Source organism: Pipistrellus kuhlii, unplaced genomic scaffold, assembly GCF_014108245.1.
Source record: "Pipistrellus kuhlii isolate mPipKuh1 unplaced genomic scaffold, mPipKuh1.p scaffold_m20_p_25, whole genome shotgun sequence".
NCBI lineage: Eukaryota > Metazoa > Chordata > Mammalia > Chiroptera > Vespertilionidae > Pipistrellus > Pipistrellus kuhlii.
This window is the reverse complement of record NW_023425524.1, coordinates 1,966,339-1,979,682: the sequence shown is the minus strand read 5'-3', so window position 1 is coordinate 1,979,682 and position 13,344 is coordinate 1,966,339. Positions and strand designations below refer to the sequence as shown.

Genomic DNA, 13,344 nt, shown 5'->3' with positions numbered 1-13,344 from the left:
TCTTCAAAGTTACACTCAGCTGCTCTGATATTAAATTCCATCGCCATAACATATGCCCCAGCTTCCATCCCTCTAACGTTTGGAACTTGGTGTCACGGGCAACAGGCAGAGTCTTTTTACAAACGGGGTCTTACGGACGATTCAACGTCCCCGATCCACGTTGGTTCACATGGAAACCATCTCTCCACCAAGCAGTCAGGACCGTTTTGGAAGGAAACATGAGGAAACAATGACTTTGAAAACAGCTGTCTTTTCTCTTAAAAGAGGAAGGTCATGTGAGGAGAAACTAATGAAGGCCAGGTTACAAAAATCCAAAGACTCAATAGAGATGGCCTCTCATTGGATTCAGGCATAGCAAGGAGAGTAGAAATTTGAAATCATGAGGTTTTTGTTTGTTTCTTTGTTTTTAATGCAGAGGTAACTATCACGTTCGAATATTCTTTTCTGCACAGAGGATTTTTTCCGTAATGCTTGCTGGCATTTAGTTTTTATCTCCAGCTGCTACACTAATCCATGGAATCTATGATGGGTTTTTTTGTTGTTGTTGTGAAAACGGCCACTTTCATTAATGTTTGATTTTTATACACTAGGAGGTTTTATATCTTTGCATTCAATAGAAAAAGAGACATCCTAACTGGCTTGGCTCAGTGGATAGAGCGTCGGCCTGCAGACTGAAGGGTCCCAAGTTCGATTCCAGTCAAGGGCATGTACCTTGGTTGCCAGCACAGCCCCAGTAGGGGGGGAAGTAGGAGGCAGCTGATCAATGGTTCTCTCTCATTGATGTTTCTAGCTCTCTCTCCCTCTCCCTTTCTCTCTGAGAAAAATCAGTAAAATATATTTTAAAAGAAAAAGAGAAAAGGCATGAATATCCATAGTTGACTAGTGGAATCTTGTACCTTTTGCTCTTGACAGTGTTTTTAACTGCCCTGATTTTGGATTGTTTGGTGGAATTTGTGTGTGTGTCTTCTCATGAGCTTAAGAAACTATCTCAATAGCATGCACACCCAAGAACAATTCGCCAAATGACCGGATCAACCGTTTCCCTGGACTTCCCTGAGCCCTCAGTTGCAGCATGAGCGTGCCCACAGGCCAGCCAGCTAGGTCACAGCCTGCTAACTCGGCAGACCGTCCTGAGCATGGGGTGCGAAGCACCGTTCTAACTGCAGGGCGGGCAGGGGAGGAAAGCAGTGATGTTCTGCCTTCAGCAGTCCATACGAAAAAGGGACCTCCTAGGACGGACATTCTTCAAGAGTGTCTTTTAGGCCATCTTGAGGCCCATAGAATTTTAATCTTGAATAAGTCAAGTCACCCCAGCCAGTGTGGCTCAGTGGTTGAGCATTGACCTATCAACTGGGAGATTCCCAGTCAGGGCACATGCCTGGGTTGCAGGCTCCATCCCCAGTAGGGGGCGTGCAGGAGGCAGCTGATCAGTGATTCTCATTATTGATGTTCCTCCCTCCCTCCTCCTTTTCTCTCTGAAATCAATGGCCAGGTTGTTAAGAGCGTCTCTGCCAGAGCATACATCTTCCCCTGAGGGGGTTGAAGCAACATTGGAAACACCAGTCAGCACCCTAAGATGCGATCCATTTCTTAACTTGTCGCTTATTATTAATGACTCTGTGATATCCCGACGCTGTGACTATCACAGTGAATCAAGTTACACTTCGTATGCTCCAACCAACTGGAAGAGCCAAACTTGGACGTTCATCGTCGTATTTTTTTTTTCCACATAACTTTCTGAGCTGTCACATCTCCCTAAGCAGGTTATTTCCGGCGAGAGGTGTGTGGCTGTTGTTTTCACGAGTAAGATTCTTACAAAGGAGCTGGCTTGGCCTTGAGACAAAGTGACCATCAGGATCATTTGCTCAACCTCTGCCCACTCATTGGACGGTTCTGGTCAGTGACCTGGACTTTCGATTCCCACTCTTTAAAGGAGAAAGGATTTGCTGAGTAAATCAATCATCTAAACGAGATTACAAGGAGGCTGCTTGCCTGCCTAAGAAATCAAACCTCCGAAGTTCACACCACGACGTCAGTGCAGTATTTTTGGCAGCAGAATGTGACCCGTAAGATCTCCCTGGTAAAGAATGGTCCCTGTAGGACTGGCTCTCTCTCTCTCAGACTAGGCAGATCTCTACCAGATGTTCAAGGACTAGCTGAGGATAATAGCACAGCGTCTATTTTTAAACAGACGTATCTGTGATCTTCCTTGGATGCTCTTCACTCCCACGAGGGCCGCTGTCCGGCCGCGGGGCTCCCTGGTCTGCAGGAACACTTCCGGTCCCCAGCGCTCCGGCCACTGGCCAGCGGCACTCCACGTGGCCTGGAAGGGCAGGATGAGGAGTGAAGCCACAGGCTTACCCTCCCTCCAGCGACATTTCTTTCCGTGCAGAGATCCGAGAGAAGGCTTTGGGAAACCAGCAAATCTCGGGCGGCATCCTCACTCAGGCTGAAGTTCTCCAGTGTCTGTCCTTTTCTGCAGTCTGATTTTTTCCTTCACCTTCAGTTTTCCGAATAGTGTGTGTGTGATTAGCGGGATATAGATGCTAAACAACCTTGGATCATTGAATAAGATGAAAAGTACCTGAGCCCTAGCTGGTTTGGTTCAGTGCTTTAGAGCGTCGGCCTGTGGACTGAAGGGTCCCAGGGTTGATTCCTGTCAAGGGCACAGGCCTGGGTTGTGGGCTCGATCCCCAGTAGGGGGCGTGCAGGAGGCAGCCGATCAATGATTCTCTCTCATCACATGTTTCCCTCCCTCTCTGAAATCAATACAAGTATATTTTAAAATAAGAAGAAGAACCATGGGCTCTGATTGGCACACAGGGGGACATTTCCAATCATAGTGAATACACAGCCCTTAGCTAGGTATCTACAGGTTATCAGAGAGTGAGCAGAGGTGAGAAAAGCCAACTTTGAGACCAAACGTGCTCCTTCCCCTAAATCTTCTAAATCGGTGGTTCTCAACCTTCCTAATGCCGTGACCCTTTAGTACAGCTCCTCATGCGGTGGTGACCCCCAACCATAACATTATTTTCGTTGCTATTTCATCACTGTAATTCTGCTACTGTTAATGAATCGTAATGTAAATATCTGTGTTTCCCGATGGTCTGAGGCTCTACAGCAGCAGATCTCAACCTGGGGGGTCTTTGGCCCCTTGAGTGTGGCTCCACGTGGCTCTTGAGCCGCGATTTGCTGACCACGGATCTGTGTCATTGGCCCCTTTTCATTAACGAGCCAGTGGATCCCTTAAACAACCTTAGGCAAGAGGTCAGCAATGGCATCCCTGTTTTAGGGATGTGCACACACCGAGGAGCAGAAAAACCAGGAGACACTCATTAGACCACCCGACCACAGGCACTGGCCGGGGAATGACATCCCTGAGACCCAGGCTCAGCTGGGGTTCACACCGCCCGCCTGGGGGGCCGGTCCTGGGCTCTCCGTCCCCCTTAACCACAGGAGGGCGTTTGGAGGTCTGACTCCCCAAGGAAGACCAGGGGAGCCGGGTCTTAAGGGGAAAAACCCGAGTTAGGTCCGCACCTGCGGGCTGCGTGTGGGCGGGGCTGAGCCCACGCCCCCAGCTGAGGCCCCTCTGCGCCTTAACGAGGCTCAGGACCCAGGACCCAGGACCCATTATATGCGGAGGCGGCATTGTTTGTCCTCCAGCAAAGCGTTGTTGGCGCAAAAATAAGACGGAGAGACGCCAGGGTTGGATGAATGCCGAGCGGGAGAGGTTAGCTGTCCAGCTGGAAACCCAGGGAGCCGGTGAGGCTCCGAGGGACCAGGTCGGAGGCGGAGAGTGAGGTAGGAGGTCTGTTAGGCCTGCTTCCTGTCTCGGTGGCATGAGCTTGTGGTGGGGGCCGGCGTCTGCTGGTGCAGGAGCCTGGCTGTTGGTAGCATTGGGGTCCGTGGGGTTGGCCTCTGCTGTGTCCAAGAGGGTGGGGAAGGGTGCCAGGCCGTGGGCGGACACCTGGCAGGCAGGTCTGCCTGGGCACCTGGCTGGGGGGCCAGCGGGTCGGTTCATTTCTTGTTTGGGTTCCCAGCAAGCTCAGAGGCTGGGCCCACGGACGGGGAGAGGGGGCTGCCGTCTACGGACAGCAGTGTGGCCGTCTGAGCCTCTGCAGAGGCTTCCCCGGGCGAGGGGCTGCCCGCAGCAGGCCGGCCCGGCCTCCTGGCCTCCCTGCCCGCTGGCCTTTCTCCCGGGATCCGCTCCGTCCGCCCTGCTCGCTGCCAGGCTGAAGGCCCGGGGCGTCCCCCCTCCCCCCCGGGAGAAAGGCCAGCCTGGACGTGGCTGCCACCGGGGTCGGCAGGAAGTGGGCCGGGTGTAGGGAGAGGATGGGTGGGGGCAGGTGGCGGGAGTAAACAGGAGGTTGTCCGGCGCTGGGAATTCCCGAGAGGAGGGGATATCCTGACATTGACCGGGGAGACGGTCCCCGAGAAGCATCTTTCCAGACGCACACGGAAGGGCGGGCCGAGCGAGGGCTTTGTGCTGTGACCCGACGGCCAGGCCACGCCAGGCCAGGCGGGGCCAGAGGGGAGTTAAGGTCCCGGGAGGCCTGGGAGAGACACAGACTCGGCGCTGCCCTCTCCCGGGGGCCGAGGCTGGGCCCTCTGTGTCTCCGGCTGGGCGGTGGGGTGAATGGCCACTTCCTGCTGGGCTGTCTGGGACACCCTGGGACCCAGAGCCCTGGGGACCTTGCCTAGGAGGGTCAAGGTCATGGTCCATGGGCTGTGCTCCCTGCTCATTCAGGGGCTACACCTGCCCCAAGGATGGGAATATACGCAAGCGGCCTGCCCCAACCGGTTTGGCTGAGTGGATAGAGCAGCGGTCGGCAAACCGAGGCTCCAGAGCCGCATGCAGATCTTCGGCCCCTGGAGGGTGGCTCTTCCACAAAATACCACAGCCTGGGCGCGTCTGTGTTGAAGAAGTGGCTTTCGAAGAAGTTTACGTTTAAAAAATGTGGCTCTCCCAAGAAATGTCGATGGTTGTGCTGTTGATATTTGGCTCTGTTGACTAATGAATTTGCCGACCACCGGATTGGCCTGCGGATGGAAGGGTCCCGGGTTCGATTCCGGTCTAGGGCATGTACCTTGGTTGCGGGCACATCCCCGGTGGGAGGTGTGCAGGAGGCAGCTGATTGATGGATGTTTCTCTCTCATCGATGTTTCTCTCTATCCCTCTCCCTTCCTCTCTGTAAAAAAAAAAAAAAAAAAAAAAAAAATCAGTAAAGTATATTTTTAAAAAACAAAACAGCCAAAAGCAGTTTGGCTCAGTGGATACTGAGAGGTCCCGTGTTCGATTCCAGTCAAGGGCATGTGCCTTTGGTTGCGGGCACATCCCTAGGAGGGGGTGTGCAAGAGGCAGCTGGTCGATGTCTCCCTCTCACCAATGTTTCTAGCTCTCTCTCTCCCTTCCTCTCTGTAAAAAATCAATAAAAATATATTTTAAAAAAAATAAACCAAAAAACAAACAAAAAACCAACAAAATAAACAAGCAGCCTGCTCCAAGGCAGCAGGGGCCTGGAGGGCAGGGCCTGGGCGGACACAGTGGCCACTTGATGGACCCTGTGGGTGAGGGTCGGTGGCAGGGCCAGCTCCTGCCTGCGTCCCTCAGCCCCTCTCTCTGGGCCAGTGAACTCGCCTGCAAATTAACGGCCTCCCCTCCTGCGTCCCCTGGGATGGCGGACCCGCCCCCCAGCAGCCCCCGTGGCCCCCCAATAAACACTCCCTCACCTGTCCCCCCACATCTCTGGGATCTGAGCTGCTGAGGCTTTCAAGAGAAGGTGCTGGCTGAGCAGGGGAACGGGGTCTGGGGCTGGGAAAGGTCCTGGCTCGGACGGGCCTCCTCCTCCTCCTCCTCCTCCTCCTCCTCCTCCTCCTCCTCCTCCAGGAGGTTGGGAGCTGATGCCCATCACGGTGGATCCTGGGTTGTAGGCCCGCTATCACTCTGAGGCCCCAACCCCGTCTCCCCTCCCTAACACAGCCGCCCCAGGGGCCCGGGCCTGTGTGCCCCTCCCAGCTGAGGGGCCGACATCTCGCGGGGTCTCCAATTCCCAGGGCGGCAGCTGCTGCCATCCGTCCCCGCCGGCCTGGCCTGCCCTGCCTCCCAGGGGCCCCGGAAACCACAGGGACAGGGAGGGGGTCCCCCGGGGGCGATGGGAAGCGAGAAACAGCCATGGGCCCTGACCCAGAGCTTCTGGGCTGGCTGCCGAGCTAGAGACTGGGCCTGATTCCTACGAATGTACCCCAGCCTGGGGTGCCCCCTCATTTTGCAGGGGTTGGGCCATCTCACCCCCACATCCCCAGGGTTTTTGGGGGGAGGAGGGAAGAGGGGTTTGACATGAGAAGCAGCTGGGGCCCAGGCCTCACACTCGCTCAGGTTTCTCTCTGTTGTGACGGGGGATTAGCGGGAGGAGAGGAGGAGCAGCTGGGGCCAGCCTAGGCCTTCAAGTCTCTCTCTCCCTGAATCCGGGTGCTTGTGTCTGTCTGGGTGGGGGCCTGGGGAGGACCACGTGTTTGCACACTTGAAGCTCATTCACTGATGCTCACAGCCTCATCCCTTCACGCACCTGGGCGACAATGGAATACTTGCCCGTGGGCCGCTGGGCCCCGAGGTGTCAGCGCTGGGTTTGGGGTGTGGGGAGCCGGGCCAGGGGGGGAGAGGACAGGAGCAGCTTCTTCCAGACTCCGGGGCTGGGAGATGGGAGCCAGAGAGAAGGCGCCGGTGGGGAGCGCCTCGAGGCCTGGCCGGCTGCCCGAAGCTCCGGGTCCTGGGCAGAGCTGGTCAGGTCTCCTTCCACCCCAAGCTTCTCTGTCTGCTTGGCAAGAGCCGCGGAGAAGGGCTCAGAGCGGGCACCCAGGTCAGATCCTGGGCGATGACATTGTCCGGGGGTGGGTGGCTCCTTAGCGTCGGTGCTGGTGCAGGTGCGGCCAGGGTGAGGGACTTGGTCACTCCGGCCTGAGACGGGGCTCAGCTGACCCCACCCTCGTGACCCCATCTACGTGACCTCAGAGTGTGACCACTTCGTTCCTGTAAGAAAATCACACACACACACACACACACCCGCCCCCTCCTCTGATCTCTGAACACACCGTACCCCGGCCCCTCCGTGTATCTGAATCTCCGATGGGCACCGAAAGGATTCCAGACTTTTGCTGGAGATCAGCCACCTCGCTGCCCTGAGCTTTCTGTCAGCCGGTGAAAAGGGGAACACCGATCAGGCGCACGGTTTATAGTATCTTTGATATCAAATAAATGAGGTGCTTAAGAGAAGTACACGGAGTGGCCAGATGATTATGTGTTCAGAGATCGTCATGATCTGGCCACTGTGTGTGTGTGTGTGTGTGTGTGTGTGTGTGTGTATGTATGGGTTCTCTAAAAGCATCCACATAGGTAGGCAGTACCTTTATAAATTTTTTTTTAAATATTTATTATTGATTAAGGTATTACATATGTGTCCTTATCACCCACATTGCTCCCCCACCCCGCCCCCTTGTTGATGCCCTCACCCCCCTGCTGTCTGTGTCCATTGGTTAGGCCACATGTGTCAAACACAAGGCCCGCGGGCCAAATCCGTCCCACCAGGCCTTGCAATGTGGCCCGCACCGCGCTGTCAGCACTGCACTCCGCTGCGTTTCCATCACAATGACAGTTTATGACTGTTCAGTAAACCATTCAGCCCGCGATTTAGGCTGGATTTTAGATTTTGGCCCCTTCTCTGATTGAGTTCGACACCCCTAGGTTAGGCCAAGGGGGCTGGGCTGAGACCCCAGGCAGGCAAGGCGAGGTGGGAAGACAGAACCTCCTCCTCCTCCTCCTCCTCATCCCACCCCGCCCCCCCGCCCCCGGGGCTCTGAGCAAGGCCCCTTCTAGGCCAGAGGACGGGAGAGGGGCTCCCAGCTCGGGGTGAGCCCAGGGAGCCGGGCCGCCCACAGAGGGCCGGAATGTGTGCCCCCCTAGCCCATGTGTGCAGAGAGGCCATTCTGGGGACGCACAGGCGCCGGGTGACAGAGGGCTGCGCTGTGCTCACACCTCATCCCTGCCGGACGGGGATCCCTCCCCTCTGAGCCGGGCCACACCCCGAGGGGCCCAGCTGGACCCCAGGAGGGCCCCCTGGCTTCTGCGCCCAGATCTTCCCAGGGCCCCCCTGCTCGCCGCCGCCGCCTCCTCCTCCTCCGGGAAGCGTGGTCACTGTGTGTGTTTGAAGGAGCAATTGCAGGGTTTGCTCCCGGCTCTGCGACGGGGTGTTTCTCGCCTCAAACACAGCGTGGAGGCTGCTGGGCTGCGGCCGCCGGGGGTGTGGGGGGTGCTGTGACCGGCCCTGACCCTTCTATTTCGGGCCTCAGAGAGGGTGGCGGCCGCCCCGTCAGTGCCCCCGAGCACGGCCATGACGCTCACAGACGGCCTTGTGTGGCCGGAGCCCATGGGTGCCCGTGGCCGTGGGCAGAGGCCCCGGGGTGGCACCGAGGCCTGGTGGGGGGGAGGGGGCAGGGAGGAAGGGGGGTCGGCAGGAAGCTGGGCCGTCGGGTTGCTCAGTAAACGCCCGGCAGGAAGACAGCGGAGGAAATCTGACACGGGAGGGTGGGGGACATGGACAGGGGAGCCAGGGCCGCGTCTGGCCATCCCACCGGACGGGGGTCCCGGGGGGGCTGAACCTGATGCCAGCACAGGACTCACAGGGCCCGGGGGGGGGGGGGGAGCCCCAGGCCCCTCGTGTTCTGACGTCACATTAGGGGGGAAGAGGGGCGAGTGAGAGCAAAAGTGTGGAATTAAAGGCGGCTTCAGCTGAAACCGGTTTAGCTCAGTGGTAGATTATCGGTCTGAGGACTGAAAGGTCCCAGGTTCAATTCCGGTCAAGGGCATGTATCAATAGATTGGTTGCGGGCACATCCCCGGTGGAGGATATGCAAGAAGCAGCTGGCCGATGTTTCTCTCTCATTGACGTTTCTAGCTCTCTATCTCTCTCCCTTCCTCCTCTCTATAAAATATCAATAAAATATATTTAAAAATAAAAAATAAAGGAGGCTTCACTCCCTAACCCCGACCCTGACCCTGACCTTGACCCTGACCCTAACCTGGGCCTTAACCCTCTTGACCCTGACCCTGACTCTGACTCTAACTCTAACCTGGGTCCTAACTCCCTCCCAAAGCCTGACCTTGACCCCAACCCTGACCCCGGACTGCTTTCATTGTGTCCCATAGATTTTTGGATTGTTGTCTTTTTGTTGTCATTAGTTTCCAGAATGCTTTTCATTTCTTCTTTGATCTCGTTGGTAACCCAGTCATTATGTAATAGCATGCTCTTCAGCTTCCAAGTGATTGAGAGATTTTTGGATTGTTTTTATTGTAGTTTACTTCTAATGTTAATGGTGTTGTGGTCTGAGAAGATGCTTGGTGTGATTTGAATCTTCTTGAATTTGGGGAGTCTTTGCTTGTGACCCAATAGGTGGTCTATGTTTGAAAATGTCCCATGTGCACTTGAGAAGAATGTGCATTCGTGGCTTTGGGGTGAAATGTTCTGAAGATGTTCAGTTACATCCATCTGATCTAGTGAGTCGTTTAGGATTGCTGTGTCTTTGCTGATTTTTTGTCTGGAGGACTTATCCAGTGATGTCAGTGATGTATTAAAGTCCCCTGCTATGACTGTATTGTTGTCGATCTCTCCCTCGATATCTTCCAGGAGTTTTGTTATGTATTTGGGTGCTCCTGCGTTGGGTGCATGTATGTTTATCAGGGTCATATCCTCTTGTTGTACTGATCTCTTTAGTATTATGAAGTGTCCTTCCTTATCTCTTATTATGGCATTTACTTTGAGGTCTATTTTGTCAGATATAAGTATTGCTACCCCAGCTTTTTTTTTTTTAATTTTCATTTGCCTGAAAGATATTTTTCCATCCCTTCACTTTCAATCTGTGTGAGTCTCTTGTTATGAGGTGGGTCTCTTGTTATGAGGTGGGTCTCTTGTAGACAGCATATATATATATGCTGTCATTTTTTTTATCCATTCAGCCACTAAATGTCTTTTTATTGGAGCATTTAGTCTGTTTACATTTCAAGTTATTACTGAAAGGTATTTGTTTGTAGTAATATCTACTTTTGTATCTGTGTTCCTTCTTACCTGTTTATTTCTTCTTTTTACACTATTCCTGTTAGCATTTCTTGCATTGCTGGTTTGGTGGTGATAAACTCCCTTAGCCCTTTTTTGTCTGTGAAGCTCCTGATTTCCCCTTCAATTTTGATTGATAAGTCTTTCTGGCTGGATTCAGTCCTTTGCTTTGCATCACTTTGTGTATATCCTTCCATTCCCTTCTAGCTTGATGTGTTTCTGTTGAGAAATCATTTGATAATCTGATGGGTGTTCCTTTGTAGGTAACGCTCTGTCTCTCTCTTGCCGCCTTTAAGATTCTCTCTTTGTCGTTGATATTTGCTGTTGAAATTATGATGTGTCTTGGTGTGGGTCTTTTGGGGTTGAGAAACATCAATGCTGAGAGAGAATCATTGATCAGCTACCTTCTGCACACCCCCTACTGGGGATCGAAACCTGACCAGGAATCGCACCGGGACCCCTCAGTCTACAGGCCAACACTCTACCCACTGAGCCACACCAGCTCGGGCAGGAACCCCCACTCTGTAAGGTGGTGGGGTCTGGGCCTCACTTGTCATGAGGAGAATGTGGTTGTGACGTGGGCAGGGGCTCCCCATCCACGGACAGCACAGAGCCACCTGCTGAGCGAGGGCCCATGTCACTCCTCCAACTTCCTCCTCAGCTTTCACCTCCCGCCCTGGGCTCGAGGCCACACTGTGTCACCTGCTGCCGGGCCTGTGACAGGAGGGACGGAGGAGGAGAGGGTCCCGCCTCCCCCCCCTCCTGCCCCCCCCGCTTCCTGTCCCCCTTTAAGCCTGTGTACACGCTTTCGAATGGCTGTCCTTTTCCTTCCCTGGGGCCTGGCAGGTCTATTTTTGAGGATCTGGGCGGGGACCAGGGCTGGGCGAGGACAGCGCGTCAAACAGTTGAGCTTCCTGCTATGCGTCTCGCCCAGCAGGAAGCAGGTCCTCCTGAGCCTGGGATGGCTGCACAGACCCCATTCCTTGGACACACAGCTCCTCCTCCTCCCTCCCTCCCTCTCTCCCTCCCAGGTGCGGCCATAGCACCGCGAATCAGACCCAGTTCCCAGCACCAGCACACACCGCAGGCTGGCCTGGCCGCTGGCCGGGAGGCCAGGTCACACCCCGATCGTCACGGAGGGTTTATTTTTACAGCCAGGAGCCCTCCTGCCGAGGAAGGGCGTCCACGTTGCCCTGACTCTGCTCAGGGGCCCTCTCCGCTCTCCCAGGTCAGCCATCAACCGCCAGCGTGAGCCTGTCCCACACCGGGGCCTCCGGAGGGGCCGGCGGGCCTGGCCGGGCCGTGGCCTCGGCTCCCACGTCTCATCTCTCTTCACCTCTCCGCTGCCAGGCTGGGGCAGGGCTGGCTCTCCCGCAGCCGCCGGGGGCCCAGGGGTGGAGCAGGGAGGCACTGGGAGCTCTGTCCGGGGAGCAGGGGCTGTGGGGAGGGAGCCAGAGGCACAGCACGGCGCTGAGGCCAGTTCCTCCCAGGCCTCCACGTTCCAGGCCGAGTCCAAGCTCCCGAAATAGAAGCAGACGGAGAGCACACCTCCTGGCTTAGGAGAGCTGCCGTGTGCTGGGTGCTGGGTGCTGGGTGCTGTGTGTGTGCTATGTGCATGCTGTGTGCTGTGTGCTGGGTGTGTGCTGTGTGCTGGGTGTGTGCTGTGTGTGTGCTGTGTGTGCTGTGTGTGTGCTGAGTGTGTGCTGTGTGCTGTGTGTGTGCTGGGTATGTGCTGGGTGTGTGCTGGGTGTGTGCTGTGTGTGTGCTGTGTGTGTGCTGTGTGTGTGCTGTGTGTGTGCTGTGTGTGTGCTGTGTGTGTGCTGTGTGTGCTGTGTGTGCTGTGTGTGCTGTGCGCTGTGTGTGTGCTGTGTGTGTGCTGTGTGCTATGCGTGTGCTGTGTGTGCTAGGTATGTGCTGTGCGTGTGCTGTGCGTGTGCTGTGTGTGTGCTGTGTGCTGTCAGTCTGCTGGGGCTGGGGGTTGGGGGGGCTGGTGGAGAGGAGCCCCCGGAGCAGAGGGGACCAGGAGCCTGGGGCCGGGTGACCTCAGCCACGGAGCGGCTCCCGCCTCCACGGTCACTGCCCTCTTTAGAAAGAGGTCGATTGCTGTGCTCTGGGCCGACGGCAGTGACTGAGCGCGGCCCGGGCGGCGAGGGCGGCGAGGGCGGGGAGGCCCAGTGGCTGGCCGGGGCCCGCAGTTGGCCCGAGCTGGGGTGGGATTGGAACCCGGGCAGACGGCAAAGCCCTCCAGTCTCCCCACTCCTGGAGGTCCCTCGGGCGCCCAGGAACACCCCTAAGGGACCCCACCCCCCACCCCACCACAGCAGCCCCAGCCACACCGTGCCGCTCCGGCCTGGCAGGCCTCCCACCAAAGCCATTTTTTAATTTTTTTCAATATATTTTATTGATTTTTTTACAGAGAGGAAGGGAGAGGGATAGAGAGCTAAAAACATCCATCAGCTGCCTCCTGCACACCCCCTACTGGGGATGTGCCTGCAACCAAGGTCCATGCCCTTGACCGGAATCGAACCTGGGACCCTTCAGTCCGCAGGCCAATGCTCTATCCACTGAGCCACACCGCTTTAGGCCAAAGCCACCTTAGATATGAGCGACACTCGCTGCCACGGGTTCTGTCCTTATTCTTGTTGCTCTGCTCTTGACTTCCTCTCGCCAGACACGATGTCCAAACAGGAAAGCGCAGCCTTCCTGCCTGGAGACCGGCTTCTGAAGGCTCAGGGACCCCCTCTCCCCGCCCCCCCTTTTCCAAAGGTCCCCTTCGGTCCGAGGGGGACTGGGAAGGACGGAAACAGCCCCGGGAGAGGACGGAAGCCGCCAAAGGCCAAGGCCAAGGCCACGGACGCCGCTGCGGCCCCGGAGCTGGGCGCCCTCCGGGCTCCGCTCCTCCCGCCCGCCCGCGGGCAGCCACCCCGGGCTCCGCAGGCGGCACGGGGTGCAGGGGGGCCCCAGGGCGGCTGGAGACTGGCGTCCCAGGGCTCTGCAGGCACCTGTGCCCGACAGCCCCCGCTGGGCACAGGGTGGGCACAGGGGCTGCCTGTGGGTGAGGCCTCGGGCCTGGAGCCTGCGTCCCGGCGCTCAGGGGAGGCCAAGGTCCCTCCCCGTCACCCCCAGACCACGCAGCCCTGGTTTATTTCATGTTCCTGCTCCCTCAGCCAGCCACCGCCCCATGAGCGTGCCCCCGGGAGATCCAGAGAGCAGAGCGAACAGGTCCTTGTCCCAAGGGGGC

The 13,344-nt window shown here is 56.5% G+C and overlaps 1 long non-coding RNA gene across 1 annotated transcript in view; it reads left to right on the top strand.

Annotated features, from left to right (window-relative positions):
- Window positions 1-258: 258 nt before the first annotated feature.
- LOC118727641 overlaps window positions 259-13,344 on the top strand; it is a 23,734-nt gene continuing 10,648 nt past the window's right edge. The window contains exons 1-2 of the long non-coding RNA XR_004990616.1: window positions 259-270; window positions 6,938-6,944. This is a non-coding gene — a long non-coding RNA (uncharacterized LOC118727641). The remainder of the gene's footprint in view (window positions 271-6,937; window positions 6,945-13,344) is intronic.